Source organism: Silene latifolia, chromosome Y (genome assembly GCF_048544455.1).
Source record: "Silene latifolia isolate original U9 population chromosome Y, ASM4854445v1, whole genome shotgun sequence".
Lineage (NCBI taxonomy): Eukaryota > Viridiplantae > Streptophyta > Magnoliopsida > Caryophyllales > Caryophyllaceae > Silene > Silene latifolia.
In genome coordinates, this window is record NC_133538.1 from 41003020 (window position 1) to 41026489 (window position 23470).

Consider the following 23470-nt stretch of genomic DNA (forward strand, 5'->3'; position numbering starts at 1 on the left):
ACGGAGAGGATAATTTAGATTACCTCCCGTTCTTTATGCATGTACTTCCCCAAACCGAGCTAGACATTATTGCTAATGTCCTAAGGTTGGGTGTAGTTCATGCACACACGATGCAATGCATGAAACTAATTTTGTCATTTTGGATTTTCAAAAGTTGGGAACAATAAAATAAGAACACCTCAATGGGGCCAAGGTGTTAGTCCTCTATGGTGCTAGGACTACACCAACAATGATCAAGATAAATAAATAAAACAAAGAGAGAAATAGACAAACCTTAAGAGGGTAGGAGCCTCCAAAGCTTGCTAATCTTCCATCATAACATCACTATCATCATCTTCCTCACTAGAAGTGGACTCATCACCACTTTCTTCTTCACTTTCTTGCTCATCATCCTCTTCTCCTTCTTCACTAGCTTCTTCATCAATGTTATCATCAACCGCATCACCGACAACCTCATCGTCACCCGAAAACTCACCCCTAGATGCACTCGGAAAGAAGACTTCCCTATCCGCCCAACTAGGCAAAGGACATGAAGGGTCAAGTAGTCCTTGCCTAGCTAAGTGAAGGAGGGGTGGATATTGGGCTAAGTAAGCATCTTTCCGATCCTTGATGGCTTGCTTGTGCATCTCTTGCATAAGAAGAGTCATATAATCATTGCTTGCTTCAACGCCTTTGGGCTATAATTCTTTGTACTCGAAAGGATAGGGTGGTGTGACAATGTAAGAGGAGGGCATTTCAATTTCACCCTTTTGTTGTCGGATAATGTATTCGGCCTCTTTTGAAAGGGGAAGGAGATAGTTGGTCCGGTGGACACTTAAACGACAAATCTTCCAAGACAAAGTGAAAGATCTAGCCTCACTAGTGAGCCATCCATACTTGGTGTCAAGAGGGTTATGAGAGACCCACTTGTATTTGTTCATCATGGTATCAATATCAATGAGATGACCACCCTTCTTCGCCACATACTTGTTATCTTTGTTGAAGTTCGGATCAAAGTATTTAGCTAAGATAGTGACTAGACCTCCATTAACAATAACGTTAGTGCCTTGCTTCCCACAATCAAGGTTTAGCCATCTATCCACCAAAAGCTTTAGAGAGTTGAAAGGCTTGGTGAATTCCCTTCCAATGTTCAAGGCCGACTCAAGAAGAACAAAATCGAGTTTGGTGAAATGGTTGGTGTCTTTTCTTGCAATGATGGTGTTTCCTATAACCTTGTGCCACGCTCTAATGCCCGGATGGTGGACTAATAGAGCGCAACTAGCATGAAATCTCTCGAATTTCCTTCCGGAAATCGCCTCCTAAAGAGGGTCGGGGTCATACTTGCCAACATTCTTAAAATAACTCGGTGAATCGCTAAGACCCAAAGCTTTACCCATTTCCTCAAAGGAGATGCGCCTCTAACATTAGCTAGGCGAAACTCGATGCTTTCCATAGTCTCAACCTTGTTAATTTCAAAGAACTCAAAAAAGCTAAGGTAAGGGAGGGGTATGTCAATTCTTTTGATTCAAACAATTTCTCCAACCCCATGGCTTTAAAGAAGGCTCTAGTTTGCTCAAGGACACCCAACTTATCTAAGGCATCTTCACAAATAAACTTGGTGGATAGAAATGATTTACTAGCAAACTTGGCAAAAGTTTCCCTATAGGATTTGGAAATGAAAATTACCTCCGGATAATTCGAAAGTTGAGCAATTTCCGGAGTAGAAGATGTTGTTGCTTCCATGGGAGGTTGTTCTTGTTGCATTTCCAAGTTTTGACTAGCTACCACCATAGCCAATGCTTTCTTTGCTTGAAGACTCTTTTGTCTTGATGAGAGTGCCTTTGCCTTTGGTGCCTTTGCCCTTGTTGCTTTTGTTGCTCCCTTAGTCCTTGCCATTGATGAATAAACCAAGAAAAAGAGTGAAAATCTTCAATTTCTAGTGCACCCAAATCAATTTAAAGATGAAAGGCTTTGCCTTTATGGATTCAAAAATCGACTCAAAGGTTGAAGATTTTTGTGCTTGGTTTTGATTTTTGTTGAAAGAGGAGTGATTGATTTGTTGTTAAAAGGATGTTTTGATTTGATTTTGGTGAATGTTGTTGAGGAATCTTGTTTTTGTGATGGAGAGGATGAGGGTTTTGGAGTTATGGGGTTTATGGGTAGTGTTTTGAATGAAGAAATGAAGAAATGAATGTGGGAGGGGGTTTATAATAAACCCGAAAAAATTGAAATGCAGGGGGAAGACGGGCGGCTTTCCTTCGGGACGCCCGGATTACGCCTGTGCAGGTTTTCGAAATTCTCGCCTAAAGACGGGCGGATTTGAACAAAGACGGGCGGATTTGAAAATGCGGGACGGGCGTCTTTAAGAGAAGACGGGCGGATTCCTTTCCAGGGATTTTTCTCGTTTTCCTCAGCCTAAAAGACGGGCGAATTTCATTGAAGACGGGCGGCTTTCTGAACACGGGCGAGTTCTATTGCAGGACGCCCGGATTTGCTTACAGTCACAAAATTTCAAAAGTTCAGCTTAGAAGGACGGACATCTTCTGCCCAATATGCCCGGATTCCTGAAGACGGGCGGATTCTCCTGAAACTGCTCGGGTTCGACCCCTTTTACCCGGATTCAGTTCCATCCATGTACCTTGCATATCCCTTGTCATTTTTCATTCTTCTTCATATCTCGTGTTCTTCATTGTGGGGGCACTACTAAGGCACGGATAGCCTAGGCAATTGGTATCTCCACACTAAGCTAAAGCACTACACATTAATCGAAATTATTAGTCCCTCCCTCACTTCTCTCAAACATGATAATTATCTTAATCAAAGTATAAAAATCCAAAAATAACAAAAATGCAATATAAGAATTGAAATGCGAGTTAGGGATTAGAAATATTTACAAATGGTGGTTTAGGGAGGACTCCACCAAACTCTCATTCTTGATGAGATGTCAAGGGGGCATGTCCAAGGTGTTGTTGATGTTGCTCAACACCTTGAAAAAGTAATCAAAAGCTTGTTCATTGTCATGATAAAGTTCTTCAATAGACCTTGGCCCTTGTTGTCGGTCTTGATCGATGGCATTACCAATGTAGGGATTGAAAATCCCTTCAAATTCGTCGTCCCAAAGACCACAAACTTCATTAAGTTGATCATTAAAAATCTTTTGATTTGATGGAGACAACTCTCAAATTTTCTTTTCTTGGCCAATAAGGCCATCTTCTTCACTGCTTGACTTTGGTGAGCTTTGCAAGCTCTCTTTGTCACAATTCACTTGCTCTTTGAATGGAGCATCTTCAATTTTCTTCTTCCATTGGAGTTCCGACTTCTTCCTATCATCCTTCCGGCTATAATGATCAATCATGAAACATGGTTCATGTAAACGGGGAGCTCTCATGGTCTTGTCAAGATTGAAAGTTATACTCTCATCTCCCACTTCTAGAGTGAGCTCTCCATGTTTCACATCAATCACCGCACCCGCGGTGTGTAAGAAAGGTCTTCCTAGAATGGTTGGAATGTTGGAATCTTCTTCCATATCAACAATGACAAAGTCCACCGGGATAAAAAACTTCCCAATTCGTACGGGAACATCGTCCCATATCCCTAATGGTGTCTTCGTCGATCTATCGGCCATTTGGAGTGTGATATTGGTGCATTTAAGCTCTCCCATCCCCAACCTTTTACTTACCGAGTACGGCATAACACTCACACTAGCCCCTAGATCACATAAGGCTTTGTTGATCGTGGTGTCGCCAATGGTACACGGTATTGAGAAGCTTCCCGGATCCTTGAGTTTTGGAGGTGAACTCCCTTGAAGTATTGCACTACTCACCTTAGTGAAGGCGATAGTTTCAAGCTTCCGAATCGACTTCTTCTTCGTGAGGATGTCTTTCATGTATTTCGCATAGGCCGGCACGTGATTGATTAATTCCATGAAAGGAATTGAGACTTCCAAATTCTTCACAATTTCCATAAACTTTCCAAGTTGGTCATCAAATTTGGGCTTGGCTTGACGACTTGGAAAAGGAAGTCTAATCACAATGGGCTCCTTCCCCTTGACCTTGTCTTCATTTTTCTTTGAAATTTCTTCTTTTGATGATTCTCCATCCTTGGAGTTTTGCACAATTTCTTCCTTATCACTAGCTTCCAAAACCTCATCCTCAACTTGCTTCTTCGGTGCTTCATACCATATACCACTTCTCAAGTGAATGGCACTAACCGTTTCATGTCTTAGGGGATTACTTTGAGGTGGTAATTGCCCCTTTTGTCTTTGTGAGCTTGAAGATGCTAGTTGAGTCAATTGGGTTTCCAACATCTTGGTGTGAGCTAGGTTGTTGTTGATGGTGGTTTCCTTTGCTTGACTATCTTTTTGCATTTGAGTGAAAAATTCTTGTTGATTCTTTTGCATTTGGAGGACCGCTTTTTGAACATCAAAACCTTGGTCATTTTGGTGATTGTATGGATTTTGATTTTGGTAACCTTGGTTTTGGTTGTAAAAGGGTCTTTGATTTTGGTTTCTCATGGGAGGTGGTGTGTATGTTATTTGAGGGTTTTGAACATTTTGGCTTTTGTATGAGAGATTTGGATGGAATTTGGTGTTCTCATTGTAATAGTTGGAATAAGGGGTACCACTCTTGTATGCTTGGAAAGCATTCACTTGTTCATTTGTTCCCCTACATTCACTTTGGTCATGTCCCAAAGTTCCACAATTCTCACATATCCCACTTGGGATTGATGAAGATGCCGTCATGGCATTAACATGATGCTTTGATGATTTTGAGGCTTCTTCAAGTCTAGCCATAGCTTTTTCAAACTTCAAATTGATTGTATCAATGTGAGCACTAAGTTAAGCACCCAATTGAGTAACGGAGTCCACTTCATGCTTTCCTCCTCTATTAGCCTTGCGAGGTCTACTATATTGTGAGTTATGGACCGCCATTTCCTCAATATTGTTCCATGTTTGATTGTCATCAACTTCGGTGAACATTCCATTCGATCCCATGTTGAGAATGTTCCTTGAATCTTCATATAGACCGTTCTAAAGTTGTTGTACCAAGAACCACTCGCTAAGTCCATGATGAGGACATGAGCGACAAATTCCCTTGAACCGCTCCCAAGCTTCATACAAAGATTCTTCATCCCATTGCTTAAAACCCGTAATTTGAGCTCTTAGCATGTTAGTCTTTTTTGGTGGGTAGAATTTTTTTGTAGAAAGCTAGAGCCAACTTCTTCCAAGAATCAATTCCTAGAGTGGCCTTATCAAGGCCCTTCAACCATTGTTTCACGGTGCCAATTAGAGAAAAAGGAAATAAGACCCATCGAATTTGGTCTTGAGTTACACCGGTTTGAGAAATCGCATCACAATAGTCACAAAAGGTTTCCATATGAGAATGAGGGTCTTCACTAGGCATCCCCCCAAATTGGCTCCTTTCGACTAATTGGATAAAGGCGGATTTGGCAATAAAATTTCCGGTCAAATGTTGTGGTGTGGGAGTACCATTGGCTAGGTTCTCCTCCGTGGGTATGGAATGTGATGAAAACTTAGGCATTGTGGGTTGATTTTGTGTGGTATTTTGTGTTGGGTTCTCCTCACCTTGTCTTGCAAAAGGGTTGATGAACTCAATAGTTGGTTTTGAATATATACAACCTCACTAATACCTCTCAAATTTCTCCTAGCAAGTCTTCTATTGGTTGTCAAAGTTCTCTCAATTTCACGATCAAAAGGTAACAAATAACCTTGTGACCTTCTAGACATGCAAAATATCAAACAACTCGAAAACAATTAGAACAAACCTTGAGGAGTTTTACTTCCTCAAGGCAAAGAAAGACACAACTAATAACAATATAAGAAAATCTAAATCAAGATAACACCATCCCCGGCAACGGCGCCATTTTTGGTCGGACTAAATCTTTTCGGTAACTTGTCGTTAGGAGCACCTAGACCAAAACACAATTTATAACTTCACAAACAACTCTACAATTAGTAAAGAGGCAAGTAAAGGTTGGATCCTAAGGGACGGGAATTGAGATGAGATTTCTATTGAAACTAATGGTGTCTTAGGGGTGTCACAATATGGGTTGATGTAGAAGGTCACTAAACTAAATAGCAATGAAAATAAACAAGCAAGATGAACTAAAAGGGTTGTAAACAATTGATAAAAAGCATTAGGGTATCATGGGGTCATAGGGGAATCATGGGAATTGATCATACAAACATGTTCTCAAATTATAAGCAAGCAATTATTGTTGTGATGGATTGAGTTGGGTTATATCTTACAATCCTAGGAAAATTTGGGTCCCGGAGCCGAATCGATTAGATTGTACAACACCTACAAGTCGATTTAGTCTTCCCTACTCAACAACATGCATGGTCTAATGAGACTCGAGTTGGTTTATGTCTTACAAGTCTCATTCAAAAGATAGGTGATGGGTAAAAAATGCAAGGATTCATAGGCTCACATTTCATCAAACATAATATGTGCATAAGTTGAAATCAAAACAAGCAAGCAAATAAACCATGAAAGCATATTAATTTAAGCATGAATCATTCCCCATGTTGGTTTCCCCTAATTACCCATTAACCCTAGCTAGGTCACTACTCACTCATTATCATGTTGATCATGCTAGCAAGTTGTCAATCATACCAACAAAGTAAAACATGATGAATAAATGAAAGTAATTAACAATAATTAAAAAGGGATTAAGAGAATTATACCTACTAATGATTCCAATAACAAAGCAAAGAATAAAAGAAGTACTTGATGCTTGATTGAGAGGTTGTCAATCTCCCAATAATAACCCAAATAATCTTCAATTACCCAAAATAAAGGATGAACAAAAGAGAGATTAAGGAAATAAAACTTGTATTAAAACTTGATTAATTGTTGATTAAAAAACTAAAGAGAGATTTGATTGATATTAACTACTCTAAGAATTGATAAGAAGAACATGCTCTTCTAATTAGACTAATGGGGTATTTATAGTGGAAATTAGGTGGATGCATTAGGGTTAACTAAGGGCTAAACTAGTAATTACACTTTTGAGATTTGAGCAGGGAAACGCCGGTATTTTTCGAAGGATGGGCGTCTTTCATTGAAGCTTGAAGAAACGAAATCTTGCTGTTTTGGAATCCGTGCGTCTTAGGCACGGGACGGCCGGATTCAGCAGTGTCTGCCCGGGCGTCTTCAAGGGAATCCGGGTGTCTTCTGGCTTGCTACCCGGGCGTCTTTGGGAGAAGACGGCCGGATTGTGGAGGTGGAGGACGGGCGTCTTCCAGTCAATCCGCACGGATTGCTGGACAGCTTCACTTCTTTTCTTCTTTTCTTCTTTTCCTTCATAAAATCCTTGGGGATTTCCTCGTGGATGCAAGGATCCTTTCGCGTCATTGCCCATCTACTATAGTATGTACAAAGGCCTTCTAATCTTGTCTCTCCTTGATGCTTGGTCATTGAATTTAATCAATTTAGTCTCATTTTGCCATGAAAATGCAAGGTTTGCACTCCTTTCCTACCAAGGGCACAAAACCTCAAAGAATATGCAAAACAAAGAACTAAAGACAATAAATGACCCAAATATGCACTAAAAAGCATGGGAACAAGGCTAATTCGGGGACTAAATATGCGCTAATTATGGTCACATCCGAAATACTTTTGACATCCGTCCGTCCTATATCAATCTGGTGGAGAGAAATCTCTTTAGAGGTGTGGCAGGTGAAGACCCAAGAAAGCATATGGAGGTCTTTACGGACTACTGTTCTACTATCCCCGCCACAAAGGGGGTAACTCAAGACAAGATTAAGGAGGTGCTATTTCCTTTTTCTTTGACTGACTCAGCAAGGGAGTGGCTGACTGATTTGGACCGCACGGCCGCAGGGGTCACAGACTGAGAGACCTTTGCTCTTGCTTTTTATAAGAGGTATTTCCCTCCGCAGCGCACTAATCAGCTGAGGGCAAAAATCACTAGTTTCAAGCAGGCACCTGATGAAACTTTCTATGAAGCGTGGTGCCGTTTCAAGAGGTTAGTGAGGTCTCTTCCTCACCATGGTTTTGATCCGTGGTTTCTGTCCAATCAGTTCTACAATGGGTTGTACGATGATCACAGAGCCATACTTGATGCATCATCCAACGGAAGATTCCAAAAGATCACTGACGATGATAAGGGATGGGCCCTTATTGAAGAGATGGCGACCCACTGTGCTGATTATGGGAAACCGAGGGATGGTATTAGAACAGTTCATGCAGTCGATAAGTAAGTTGTGGCTCAGGTGGAAGTTATGAATGCTAGGTTTGATAAGTTAGAGTTGCATTCTGCTGGGGAGCCTCAGACGGTCTATTTGCTTACTAGAGGGGAGACCGTCACATGTGAGAGGTGTGGGAGCAACGACGGTCACACTACGTTTGGCTGTCTTACAGAGAAGGAACAGGTCCTTGCTTTCAACAATACAGGCAAGGAGGGGGTTCCTATTATAATAACCAAGGGGCAGTCCATCCCAATTTGAGGTAGACAAGTCAAAATGTGCTTAATCCTACCCCTCCTCCGCAGCAGGAGCAGCCATATGTCCCTCCTCATAAGGCTCAACAAGGCTTTTAGAAGCCTACTTCCTTTCCTACACCTAATCAAGGTGGATCATCCTCAGGTGGGGTGAGCGAGCTATCTGAATGGAAGACAATGCTGCAGTCTTGACAAAGCAATGGCAACTAAGTGACCAACAGAGAGATGCATCCATCAAGTCACTTGAAACTCAAGTTGCCCAGTTAGCCGCGAACCAATCTACGAGGAAGCAGGGTCATTTACCGTCACAAGCTGATAAAAATCCACAGGAAATGGTAAATTTAATTAATTTGAGGAGCGGTCGTTCATATGAGGGACCAGAATTGCTGAAATCAGACCCGAGGAAGGTAATTACTACTGATGAACAGTGTTCTGTTGAAGAAAAAGAGCTGATGACAAAGAAAGTACACGATCGACTGATTTTTGGGGGTCGATCGAGTAAAAATGCAGAAGAAAGGACTCGATCGAGTGGAATTTCTGCTCGATCGAGTGAACAGGAAAAAGAAGAGCTCGATCGAGTAAATAAAACTGCTCGATCAAACGATTTTGTTGAAGATTCTACTTGATCGAGTGATATTTTTGCTCGATCGAGTGCTGCTGACAAAGAAGACCTTGATCGAGAGCCTGCTAGGGCTCGATCGAGTGAAACATCGCCTGAAAGACCTCGTTCGAGAGGAAAGAAGTCTCGATCGAAGGATTTAGAGCTTAATTCGGCTGATACATTAGAAGAGAGTAACAAAGGGCTCGAGATACCCATGACGGTGCTCTTCCCGAGGCGTTTCCAAAGTACTAAGGCTAATCAACAATTCGGCAAATTTGCAGAACTCCTGAAAAGCTTGCAAGTCACTGTGCCATTCGCCGAATTGCTGACACATGTACCCTCTTACCTTAAATTTATGAAAGAAATTCTATCACGTAAGAGGCACATTAACGACCATGAGACGGTAGCTTTGACCGAGGTAGAGACGGCCCTAGTTCAGAATAAGTTACCTCCCAAACAGTCATACCCGGGTAGTTTTTCGATTCTGTGTCATATTGGTAACCACTTGATTGATAACGCGTTATGCGATCTTGGCGCTAGCGTGAGTGTCTTACCGCTGTCTCTGGCTAAGAGACTTGGTTTGACCAAGTTTAATTGCACAAATATGACTGTTCATATGGCCGACCGTAGTATATCACGGCCACTAGATGTCATAGAAGACATACCTGTTAAGATCGGGAGGTTCTTTATTCCCGTTGACTTCGTTGTACTTGACATCCCCGAAGATACCCATACCCCTATTATATTAGGGAGACCATTTTTATTCACTGCTCGTGCAGTAATAGACGTCGGGGGCTAGACATTGACTTTCCAGGTTGGGGACGAGGAATTGATATTCCATCAGTCTAAGTCCCGAAGTACTCCCATGCAAGCTCACCCTTGCAATGCCCTCTCTTCTACTGACCCTCCTATTGACACTCCAAATGAAGATTTGGAATATTGTACTGTTATCGTGACCCCTCCGCCTTAGTTTGAGAGCAAAAAGGAGGAAAGTTCGTCTATTTTCCTTGCTGCAGGTACAGATGAAAAAAATGAAGGAGCTGTCAATGGTTATTGTGCGATTAATTTCAGTTAAAGTGGGAGCGATGATGTTAAAGCTAGTGAGAAAGGAGTAAGGATGAGAAAAGTTCGCGCGTATGTGGACGTTAACTATTCTCCTCCTAACGATTCAAGGTCAAGCTCATGGAAATTGAAGAGGATGATTAATGTTGTTGAGGTGATGTCCTCCAGTCAGAAGCCCTCCGAGGGGCTATTGAATTGCTTTGAGAAGTGAGCGGGGAAATGGCCCGTGTAACAAATTGTAAAAACAATTTTTAATTTCTTTTGGATTTGTTTATTGCTTTTAATTAGGACAATTAGAGTTTCGACATTTTTTTAACATAGATTAGAAGACTATAGACTGTTACTTTTTATATTTGGTATTTTGGGATATTTTTGCGAGTGTTTTTATGCAGGTTTGGGGAATTATACGCAAATTCAAAGGCTTACCCGAGGAAAAGAGCTTGATCGAGTACTTTTGTACTCGATCGAATGATTCCATACTACTCGATCGACAAAAGCTGAAAAGGGGAGTACTCGATCGAGTAAATTTTTACTCGATCAAGTGGATGCATACAAGAAGTTCTCGATCGAGTAGTTTAAACCACTCGATCGAGTGATTCTGGAAATGACGCGCAGGGAGTCTCCTTAACTTCCTCCCATTGTGATAAAAAACCCCAAATCCTCCATTTTTCTTGCCCATTTACCAAATCCACCACCTACATTTTGTTTATTGCTAATTAATCATCATTTGCCCTCTATTTCCCCTTTGATTCTCGTTGTTTTACACGGTCAATTAGAGGTTTTGGGTTTGGCGGTTTTTCGATCAAAAATCGCCCAATTTTCTTGTTGATTGTCGATTAATTACTCTTTGTAGGTTCCTTGTCATCAAGTAAGTAATTCCAATAATTCTTTGCATTTTAATTTCATTAATTTTGTTTTTATGAAGTAAATTAGGAATTAGGGTTCAGTTTTCATCCTGGGTCGAAGTTTTTCGACTATCATTGTGTTCTTATGCTTAATTTACCCTACTTGATCATTAATTCCCTCACCTCATTGATTTTTACATGCTTAGTTCAAATTTTATGGGAAATTTGCGATTAGGGTTAATTTCAGTCGAAATTCTCGACTGTGAATTGGATTTTTCCTGCTGCCATATGCCTAATTTACTTCAATTGTTGCTTAATTTGCTGCATTTGTCATCTGCTACCCTTACCTTATCGTTCTCTATCCGTCTTATTCGAATTTTTTGAGGAAATTGGTTGAATTAGGGCTGCCAGTCGAAAACTTCGACTGTTTAGGGAAAATTCTCTACTGTTTTCACGCTGTTTTCTTACCAATTTCCTCTGCCCTATTTGACTAGGATGCATTCTAGCTCCATGCCTTCTATGAGCTCTGCTGCCAGTCCGTCGTTGTCTCTGTCTGAGACAGTAGTCCCTGCTGCTACTACCCTCTCCGCACCTACCAGTACCCCTGTGTTCTTAGTTTCTGGTACTGGTATTGTTTTTACACCTGCTAGCACTGCTGCTAGCACCGTTTCAGCCACAGCTGCTAGCACTGTTGCTAGCCTTTCTTCCTCAGTGGTGGTCTCTGCTGCGTCCACTGCTGCAGATTTACTTTCACCTGCAGCCGCAGCTGCTTTCAGAGCGGCTCTAGTTCCTCGTACCGTCAGTGGACGGTCTTCTACTTCAGGTTCTAGGGGCCGCGGTCATGGTCGTGCTACACCTGCTGCTGGCCGTGTTACGATTCGAGTAGACGACACTCTCGACTCCCACCCTGAGTTCCCGCAGGTAATTTTTGTTAATGGTGTACATCGTACTAGATTTTATAACTTAGTTGACTGCGAGTTTCTCCCTACGCGTTTTCTTTGCCGTACGTCACTTGAGAGGCTCGGTTTCTATGAGCCTGTTTGTGAGCTTTTACGGGGCACGGGGATGGCCGGACTCATCACTATGAGTGGCCATACCTTTCGGGAGCTGAGTCTTGAGTTCTTCAGCTCCTTCACCTTCTCCTCCGGGGCACACGACGCTGCCCCCACTAGCCTTTCTGTGTCTTTCCGGTTGTTCAACCGGACTTTTTCGATGACATTGGAGGAGTTTGGTACTAGACATGGACTTTCCTTTACGGGCGCCACTGTTGCCCCTAGGAAGGTCATTCATCAGCTTTGGCGGACCTTGGCCCAGACCACCTTTCCCGAGCGAAACCTCGCTCAGGTCCACCTTCCCCCTGCCCGTTACTTTCTTAGACTGATGGGGAGCACTATTTTTGGCCAGAAGGAGCCAAACAACATCAACAACAACGAGCTCTCGATCTTAGGTGGTTACCTGAACATCGACTGCGAGGGTCCCTTTACCCTCAACATCGCCTACTTGACCGCCCAGTACTTCCAGGCTCAGGGAGAGAAGATCACGGGCACTATCGTCAGCAGTGGCATAGCCACCATTCTTGCCCGCTCTCTCCTCCAGGCCTTGCCTCGTGACCTACCGTACATCGAGGGAGATAGGTACCTGAGCCTAGCGTCTTTGTACTCTCAGACCTAGCTGAGTTCTGACTACTGGACTTGGAAGATAGATAGTTCCTTGTCCGTGGACCTACCTTGCACCACTCTCCCCCGTCTAGCCCATTTGCCTACTGTTGCACGCGGCGCCCGGACACCACCTTTACCCGAGTACCACCTTCCGATCCGCCCACCTACTACCTTACCCGCCGCTAAGAAGCAGCGTAGACTTGAGACCGGAGAGGGATCCGCACCTTCCACGGGTGGCCAGACTTCCACGGCCACACCTACCCCGATACCTACTCCTACTCCTACTCCCGCGCCTGCTGACCAGACACAGACACAGCCGGTCCTACCGGCTTATTTTGTATCTCTTCCACCCTTTGAGGCGTCCTCGGTCATGGACCAAGGGCGCGTGACTGTTTGTTGATTGAGATTGCAGAGAGACAGGCTCGTATGGAGCGGGACATAGCTTTGACTTTGTTACCTCTATACGAGTATCACATGAGACGACACCGTCCCATCCCAGAGGGTTCGCTACACCCTTCCTTCTACCGGTTCCCAGCTGAGGGGTACCCGGAGCCTGCTAGTGAGGAGGAGGAGGTCGAGGACCCAGCGGCGGCAGCGGAGAGAGCTCGAGCTGAGCAGAGGAGGAGGAGAGAGCAGTAGGTGGACCCGGACTACACCGTGACGGTGGAGGACGTGACGGAGGAGACTGACGAGTAGCTGCTGGTCTACTCACTTCCCCAGTTTTCAGGCTGGTTTGGGGAAGTTCGTGTTTTGTATGTGTATTCTCGCTCTTTTATTTATTTTGTCTCCTTTTTAATTTATTATTTTTCATTCTTTATTGGTTGTATATTCCCGTTCTCCTGTATATATCTGCTGGTGTATGCTGGAGAACAACGAGGGCGTTGTCCGTTTTTATTTGGGGAGGGTATTGCATCATTTTGAGTCTGGATTTGCATTTGTTTTGCATTCATATTTCTATTTTTCAGCTTGCATTTGTATTTATTTATTTCATTAAAATTCAAAAAAAGAAAAAAAAAACGAAAATTAAAATTTAAAATTTTTCAGATAAATTCAAAAAAATATTCACGTTTACTTTTGCATATAGGTTGAGTCGGAACGATTGATTTCTAGATGATACTGCATTTTAACTTGAGCCTTGCACTTTTATTGACGGTTATTAACTTTGTCATACACATAGTCTACGAGTTTTTGTTCAAATATAGCTGACTGTTTAGACTTGACCTGATAAATCGACAAGCTACTTATAATTTTTGAGTTTTAGAGCCCATAACTGGTGACATTCATGACCAGTTCATTAGAAATTGAGAGTAGTACTCCTTGCATAGCATGTTTATCATTTTTGCACTTTTATGACATTCGATTTCTTGTTAAAATGCACACATTCGGGTTCGTGGTCGGTGTCACATGCAGGGAGGTGCTTGCAGATTTTTCCCTTTTCTTATATTTTTCACCCATTTAGCTCCACTTAAGCCAAAACTTGCCTTTTTGACCCACTAGCTACATCCCAAACTGAGCCTGCCTAATCAAGCTAGTTTAGTTTGTCTTTTGTGGTATATTTTTCCGTCTGCAGTTTTGACGGTAAAACACGAGTTTAATTCCGACATAAATAGATTTGAAATCAAACGCTAAACTAAAAGAGGCGAATTGGGTAGTTACCCTAATTATTCAAGATTAGGGGATGTTGATGATGGAATAAACCGATGAAAGAAAATTGATGACAATGAGGGTGATGAACAGCCGCACGATTCCGCTTCTCGTCGTTTTCCTCCTTTTCCTTTGTTTGTTTTCTTACGAGGTTTAGGGCGTTTTTTTTTTTTTTTTTTTTTTTTTTTTGGAGAAGGTTTAGGTGAGATGGGTTATATATAGGGGTAGTATACAATATACTATATTATTATCATTATTATTTATTTGTTTATATTATTATTACTAGTGTAGTTATTACATATGTATATTACTAGCTAATATTCGAGTTACCCAATAGTCATCCCGGCTCATTATTATTTATCACTTATAAATATAAACTGTTGTAATTATTATTATTATTATTATTATTATTATTATTATTATTATTATTATTATTATTATTATTATTATTATTATTATTATTATTATTATTATTATTATTATTATTATTATTATTATTATTATTATTATTATTATTATTATTATTATTATTATTATTATTATTATTATTATTATTATTATTATTATTATTATTATTATTATTATTATTATTATTATTATTATTATTATTATTATTATTATTATTATTATTATTATTATTATTATTATTATTATTTTTATTTTTATTATTATGAATGCGTACATTATTAATATCAAATCCACTAAATTCCGGGTATTACATTCTTCCCCCCTTAAAATGAACTTCGTCCCGAAGTTTCCCCAAAAATGCTAAAAAAAGCCCATGAAACTAATAACACATCTGAATATCATTTCAAATCATTATCATTGCAACACAATTAACTTACTTATCATTATCAAACCCTATCATACTTATCAAAATGTATAACAAAATAAACTTAAATGAGGTGTCACATTCTAACTTCCTAAAAATAAACTTTGTCCTGAAGTTTAAAAACATAACTAAAACTCTACTGACTTATACCACGCATTACATTACTCAAGTAAGTATAAGAACTAAAAGAGATAACTCAAATAAAAGCATTAAGACTGAGAACACCAACACCATAATACAACATCGTAAAATTTCAAAATGCCACAACCCGATATTTTACAATCCTACCCTCCTTAAAATTAAGGTTATGTCCTCGTAACCTTGACCATAACAAAGGTACTACACCGTATAAATATCAATCAGATAAGGATAACAAAGTTTAAAGGTTATAACAAAATTTATCACAAGCCTCTATTAGAACTATTATAGAACAACAGTTACTCATTTTGGCATAAATCGTACCACACTCTTCAACCCCACATGTACCAACTTCGAGTTACGCGTATAAAACTAACCCCATAATAAAAATAAGATGTAGTCAACTGTATCTTATCTTACCCCTTATTTTGTTCCCCTATCGTCACTCCTACATCTCAAATACCATAGTCTAAGAATCGACGAGGCAACTATATTGAACTTTTGGTAAAACTCGCGTTTTCAGAAATCAAAGTCAAGTTGTAACTTTCAAAAATCACAACTAAATAACCGTTACATTCCACGTTGAGTTTTTATATTTTCCAAAACATATAAGTGTTAGAAATCTATATCTCATTATACAACATATTCTTATATGTTACAAATTAATTTAGTCATAAAATTAATTTAGATCTTATGCATGCAAACTAAATAAGAAGAGTTTGGGTCATTTGGGCTCCTCATATGTTCAAAGTGCAAGTTATTGATTCCTCTGCTCAACAAATCACTTCTGAAGTTACTGAGATTGCTACTGGTAATAGGTTTTATTTTACTGTTGTGTATGGGTTTAATGAGGAGGCTAGCAGGAGGCAACTTTGGTCAGAGTTGCAGCACATTAGGGATCATCTCTTACTGCCTTGGTGCATTTGTGGTGACTTTAATGTAGTGTTAAATTTTTCTGAAAGACTGGGTAGTCCTGTTACTGGGGAGGAAATCGATGATTTTAGGCAGTGTGTGGACTATTGTGACATAATGGACATTCAAGCTCAAGGTGCTTTCTTCACCTCGAACAACAAGCAGGACCCATCAACTAGAGTGTTCTCTCGTCTGGATAGATGTATGGTTACTGAGGACTGGATGCATTTATATCCGGATAGCTATGCATATTTTCTGAATGAGGGTCTTTTTGATCATTCCCCTATTGTTTGCTATAGAAGGAAGGATGCTCAGCCCAGGAAAGCACCCTTCAAATACTTTAACATGTGGGGTATGGATCCTGAGTTTAAATCAATTGTTCAAAGAGAGTGGGATAAATATGTTCTTGGGATCACCATGTATCAAGTTATTATTAAATTGAAGAATCTAAAACAGCAACTCAGACTGCTTAACAAAAACAGGTATGCTGATATTGAGAAAGCTGCTGAGGTTGCTATAGTAAATCTTGATGCTGTTCAGTCTCAAATACATATATAGCCTGGTGATCATGATGTTATTCAGAAGGAAAAAGAAGCTGCTGCTACCTTTTATTCTCTCCAAAAAGCTAGGGTTTCCTTCCTTCAGCAGAAAGCTAAATCTATGTGGCTAGTTGAGGGTGATGAAAACTCTGCTTTCTTTCATAGGCAAATCAAGGCCAGGAATGTGCATAATAAGATTTTTCAGATTAAAGATGTCCATGGTACTCAGCATTGTGACCCTGATGCTATTGAAACTGCTTTTCTGGATTATTATCAGCAGCTGTTGGGTACTTCTACTCCTGTCCATAAGGTCCATGTCCCTACTGTCAGGACTGGTAAACTCATTAATCCTCAACATATATATGAGTTGCTTAGGCCTATTAGTATGGAGGAGGTTAAAAATTGCCTATTTTCTATTCCTGCTTCTAAGTCACCAGGTCCTGATGGCTACACAAGCCAGTTCTTCAAGGATTCCTGGGAGATTTTGGGGAAGGATATCTATTATGCTATCAACAATTTTTTCTCATCTGGTAAAGTTTTGAAGCAACTTAACAGCACAAACATTACTCTTATCCCAAAAATACCTAACCCTAGTAGTGTCACTGATTTTAGACCTATTGCTTGTTGCAATACTATCTATAAATGTATTGCAAAACTTATGTGTGCTAGATTGGGGAAGGTATTGCCTGATATTGTGGATTGTAGTCAAGGTGGATTCATTCAGGGGAGGAATATTGTTGAGAATGTCTTAATCTTCCAAGACTTAGTGAGGCTTTATAGAAGAAAATCTGCTTCTCCTAGATGTCTTGTCAAAATAGACCTTAGGAAAGCTTATGATTCTGTGGAGTGGGATTTTTTTGCATCAAATGCTTCTTGCTTTAAAGTTCCCTCAGAAATTTATTGACCTGGTTATGGTGTGTGTTACTACTACTTCCTATTCTTTATCCTTGAATGGCAACTCCTTTGGTTACTCTCATGGTAGTAGGGGTTTGAGACAAGGTGATCCTCTATCACCCCTTCTATTTACCCTTTGTATGGAGTATCTTTCCAGGGTTTTAAAAGTGGTGGGGCAACCGTCTGACTTCCATTTCCATCCTCTTTGTGGTGCTATTCAACTTAATCATCTACTTTTTGCTGATGATTTGCTTTTATTCTCTAAAGGGGATGAGCTCTCAATCATGTGGCTCTTAAGATCTTTTGCTACTTTTTCTATGGCTTCAGGACTCTGCCTCAATAAAGATAAATCTGAAATATACTTTAATGGGATGACTCAAGGTGCTATGGGCTCTATTTTGCAAGTTTCTGGTTTTAAGAGGGGTGTGCTCCCTTTTAAATACCTGGGAGTGCCTATTTCTTCTAGGAAGTTAACTAAGGCTGATGGGATGAAACTTACTGATAAAATTACTGCAAGGATCAGATCTTGGGGTGCTAAACATTTATCCTATGCAAGTAGACTAACCCTTGTGAATTCTGTACTTTCTGGGTTACATTCTTATTGGTCCTCTATATTCTTGATCCCTAATGGTATACTTAACAAAATTGATGCCATTTGTAGAAATTACCTTTGGGGGGGTAAGGATTCTTATTTGTCTGCTCCAAATGTTAAGTGGGAAAGCTGCTGTACCCCTAAAGAAGAGGGAGGTCTGGGTCTCAAAGCTACTAAAACCTGGAAATAAGGCTTTATTGGGCAAGTATGTTTGGTGGTTGGCTTCTAAAAAAGATCACTTGTGGGTGAGGTGGGTTAATCATGTCTATATGAAGGGTTGTGAGTGGACTAGCTATGAGCCACCTGTGGATTGTAGTTGGTCCTGGGGTAAGATTGCTCACATTTTCAAACTTTTTGCTCCTGCTTACTCCTCTGGAATATGGCTTGGTAAGGATGCTCCTTATATGGTCATGGATGGGTACAACTGGCTCAGGACTGCTCAGCCTAAGGTTAGTTGGTATCGTGCTTGCTGGAATAATCTCAACATCCCTAAGACGTCTTACATTTACTGGGCAGCAATGAAAAATAGACTCATGATTAATGACAGACTGATCAGAATGGGAAGTAGTGTGATTCCTGATTGTTACTTGTGTGGCAGCAACCCTGAGACACACAATCATTTATTTTTTGACTGTTGCTTTAGTACTCACTGCATCAGAGTTCTTCAGCAGTACCTGCACAAGACATTCCCTGCTACTGGTTTAGCTAGTTGGTTTACAAGACACCATGGTGGCACTATTTTGCAGAAGAGGATTATATGTGCAGCACATGTTGCTGTTCTTTATGCTATTTGGAAGGCTAGGAACAAGGCTAGGCTGGTGATCAAGCCTGATTTTTTGGTCAAGCAGGCTCTTAAGGATGTGATTGCGAGGTTCTGGGCAAAGAATACATGAGTTGTTTCTAATAGAGAAGGGGCTTGGTTGGCTTCTATTTTGGTTTAAAATTCTGTTGTCTGTTCCTTGTATGTTGAGTAGATATCTTTACTTGCATATTTTGTAATTGTGGGAGACTCTATTCTTTGATTTATATATACTAACCTTTCACCAAAAAAAAAAAACTAAATAAGAAGAGATAAGAAAATCGATTTCTCACCATCTATAATTTCGGTCATTTATGGGCACCAACAAGATCTCCTTCTTGTTAGTTCTTGAGCTTTCCAATAATGGATGAACATTCATGACTTCAAAATAGAAGCCCTCCAATAAGTAGCACCCAAGATTATCCCAAAATTCCAAAAACTAACATGTACTAGATATTTGTAATGTGGTTTACCTTAAAATCGGTTACTAATACTCATATACTACTACTAGTATTATTAGTGTTTGATTTATACAAATTAGATTCATAAAAATGAATTTTATAAAGAACAAGAGAGAGAAGGTAGTGTTTTTCATAAAACATAAGAAGAATGATAAAAATTGAGAAAATCTCTCAATTGTGCATGCACAAAACCGGTGGGGTGGGGAGCTATTAGGTTCTCTATCTTTTTCCTTTTTGTCTTCACAAGACCAATTGTGTAAGCCTTTGTCCATAGTCATGTCACTATCAAGCATATTAGACAAATGGATAAGACAAATGGAAAAAGACAAAACTTCTCACATTGCCAACCAATTTTCGGTTTATATGTGTAATATGGAGTCCATTTTATTTTTGTCAATTGTACAATTGTATGTCATGTGACATGTGACATGTCTTATGTCATGTTTTAATTTAAAATGCATATTTAACAAATTAAATATCATTTACAAATTAAATAAATCACATTTAACAAATTGACTAGTAATTCAAAATTACTTTCACATAAAATGGCCATTTAAATACTAGTTATTATAATTCACAACATCTTGTAATTATGACTAACTTATCATTCTCATCTCGCGTGTTTCGCAAACACCGATTAATTTTAGTAATATAACTTCTTAAATTACTAAATAAAATCTTATTTAATCACATTATAATAAGATGTCATTTTTCTCTCTTATGACAATAATTTGTTCAATTTTAAGGAATTAATTAATCTGTATCGACATACAATTAATTAAGCTTTTCAATTAAGGGAATCGTCCTTTAGGTGTGACCTCAAGGGATCAATCGATCACCACCGTCAACGCACGACAAAATAATGTCAAACTCTAGCCAGCCAATCATTACCGATATGTGTGGACTAGTTGACTATATATGTAATGTATCATCCCTTTCGTATTCTTGTAATGAGATTTAAATATGTGATCAATATGATCGACAATTGTGATCGCATTATTGTCGGAGGACATATATTCCAACAATTAGGAGTTTTAAAAACAAGAGAAAAAGAATCGGATTCAAATCTCGAACAACAATTTTATAAAGATTTTTATACTCCAGTTGGTCCTAAACATAATTTGACCGGCAATTTATCAAAATTTGGGTCATCATGTAAAAATCACTATTAAATGTCATAATATTATCTTGCAATGTGGCTTATCAATTTAAAAAAATATATACGAATCTTCAAAACTTTTAAGGACAAATTAAATGAGAAATTTTACAAAATTGTTTGTAGAAAATTTGACTATACATGAAAATTCTGACCATTGTCCACTAAAACATTTATTTCTCCTAAACCGTAAAACTTTTAAATACGGGACCAAGGACATTGGAAAGCTAACTCGCTGGCTTTCCACTAATAAAAACTTCAATTAAAGATGATAAACATCGATCAAACGGCAACTAGATCAACTAGGGGTAAAATATGGCAGAATAAGGTTCAGTTCTAGGTTCCTTTTTACTAGGTCATTAGCTCTTGTTAACACTCTCCTATACATGTATTAACACAACTTGGTCATCGTACTTCACACATGTGTAGATACCCAGTATCTGCGGAGACTCCAACAAACACCCGATGATTATCGGACTACAACATGTTTTGGGATCGCAGCGTTTGATCGACAGTTTGTGTACAACTTTACGTCGGAAAAGTTAAAACGATTTCGAAAACAAAACATTTCAAAACATTTCAAAAATACCTGGAGTGTTTAATGCATGACGACGGGGTCGGAATGACACTAACTAGAGTCAAAACCGACACCGGACCAAAAACCGACTCGAAAATTCAAATCCCGACTCCAACAACGAGTCAAACCGGGTCAAACACAAAAACAAAATATCTCAAAGCCTTCTATGCTAAGTTTTCCCGTATTCATGAATGGTCAAGTACCAAACATGTGAAGTTTCCGTTTTCCCCTTCAAAAAAAAAAAAAAAAAAAAAGTACCAAACATGTGACTACAAAACTTAGGATAGAACAAATCATGATTGCGTTTGTTGTGATAGTGACAACATAACTCGAAGACCCGCGGTATGGCTCGCGCCTCTTTGAGCAACCCAGGTGGCCACGTCGCTCAAAACTCACACAACCACTCATTCTCCTATAAATACCCCTCAAATCCCACCCATTTGAGAGTTACGCGAGTGTCCGCCCTCTCTTTTCTCCCTTAAAATTCTCGACTCGACTTCTAAAGTCACAATCCGACGCGTGTTCACGACCTACCGATCGTAAACACGAGCCTTACACATTGTTTGATACCGTCATCATGCATTAAATCACTTGTCCGACCACTTTGACCACCACACCATCACTAAACTTTTAAAACACTCTTTTACTTACCAAAACGGTTTTAAACCGAGTTTTTTCCGATCAAACAAGTTGTTACACTTACGTCGGTCACTCGCCATAACCAAACATGTAAGTATGAGGGTGTAAAAATCCTCTTTTATTATGTTTTCATTTGTTTCATGACTTAAACATGCTAAAACATGCATAACATGAACCAAAACATGGAATAAACGAGCCAAAACTGATTTTTGGTCTGAGGCAGAAGCCCCTTAGGTCGCCAACAGGCTCGCGCCTAAATGGGGTGCTCAGACCAGAGATCAACCGTGTTTGTTCTCGTCATTTCCCTTAATCCATTTTTCATATTTGTAATCGGTTTTTACCATTTCAAACATTTTCGAAACCTTTTTGTTTCATTTCACATGTTTTAACCATAAAGCATTTTTCACCCTTGGTTCTTCATACCATGACGGTTAAATCCGTGTTTCGGCAATAATATTTGGTTAATGACATTTAAGAGGTATTTTAAAGCCTTTTATTTCATTTCTTTACATTTTCAAACAAACATATTAGTCACCAACACAAAGTCATCCTTGGTTATTGTAGATACCCGTATCCGTCGGTATTGGAATTTATAGAGAACCCGACAAACACCCGATGATGATAGGACACATGTATTTATTAGTTGTCATTGTCATTATTTGGGATTCGTTTTACGATGTAGAATGAGCACTGTCGACGGAGTATTTTATTAATTTAAATGATATTTAAATTAAAGCTTTTTTTTTTTAGGTAAATTCATTTTATTTTATTTTGAATTTATTTTCTCAAGTTTATTTTATTGAAAATAAAATAAATATTTGATTTGAAAAATCATTTTATGAGTATATTTGATTTGAAAAATCATTTATTTTAATGTGTTAATTTGATTTGAAAAATCGAATTTGAAAATTTAAAACTCGTTCCAACCACGCGTTTTGGAGCTCGATTATAGCTCGGTTTTTGAGCCCGTTTTCTTTACGAGTTGGCACGAATCTCGAGTACACTAACCAACCTAGGCTTCAACCCATCCAAACCCAGTTCGAACCCCCATACCCACACCCATATCTCGTCCCAAACATCCCCCCAACACAGCCCAATTCCTTCCTTTACCCGTGTTTGTATAACCCATCGAAAGCCCTTCTAAACCGACTCAAACTTGGTCCAAACCCGCAACCCATCACCAACAACCCATGCTCCACATTACCCACAACAACCCAGCACCTAGACCACCTTGAAACACTTCCACAAGTCCACCCAAATACTCCCCAAACAGCCCCCCCTGTTTTGCGTGCTCAAACCCGAGCCCAAAACCCGCTCCAAACACCACCTAAACCCGTGCCCATTAACCCTACACCATACCCTAGTATCCTACCCATATTAACTTAGCTTAAACACCAAGCAAACCCCCCATACAAACCCTAAAAACCTCACGAAATAGCTGATGGACAGCAGCTATGCGAAACAGGCCCGACTGCTTGTTGCCCTACTTCTACCCTTCGAAACTCCTTATAAATACCCCCCCTTCACCATACATTCATTCCTCTAAATTTTCCATACATACTACCGTCATTCACAAGCTTTAAACTCCAGAAACAAACCCTAATTGCCTCTCAAAAACCCTCGACACAACCGACTTACAAACTGAGAATCAGTTTGTGTGT

General features: G+C 39.6%; 2 non-coding genes across 2 annotated transcripts; one reads left to right on the forward strand and one right to left on the reverse strand.

The window, feature by feature from the left end:
- The first annotated feature begins 5039 nt into the window (after positions 1-5039).
- On the forward strand, positions 5040-5146 carry LOC141635844 (small nucleolar RNA R71). The gene has a single exon (XR_012540502.1). It is a non-coding gene; the product is annotated as a small nucleolar RNA R71 (small nucleolar RNA).
- Positions 5147-7910: 2764 nt separating this feature from the next.
- Positions 7911-8016, reverse strand: LOC141635547 (small nucleolar RNA R71). The gene has a single exon (XR_012540227.1). It is a non-coding gene; the product is annotated as a small nucleolar RNA R71 (small nucleolar RNA).
- Between the last annotated feature and the right edge of the window lie 15454 nt (positions 8017-23470).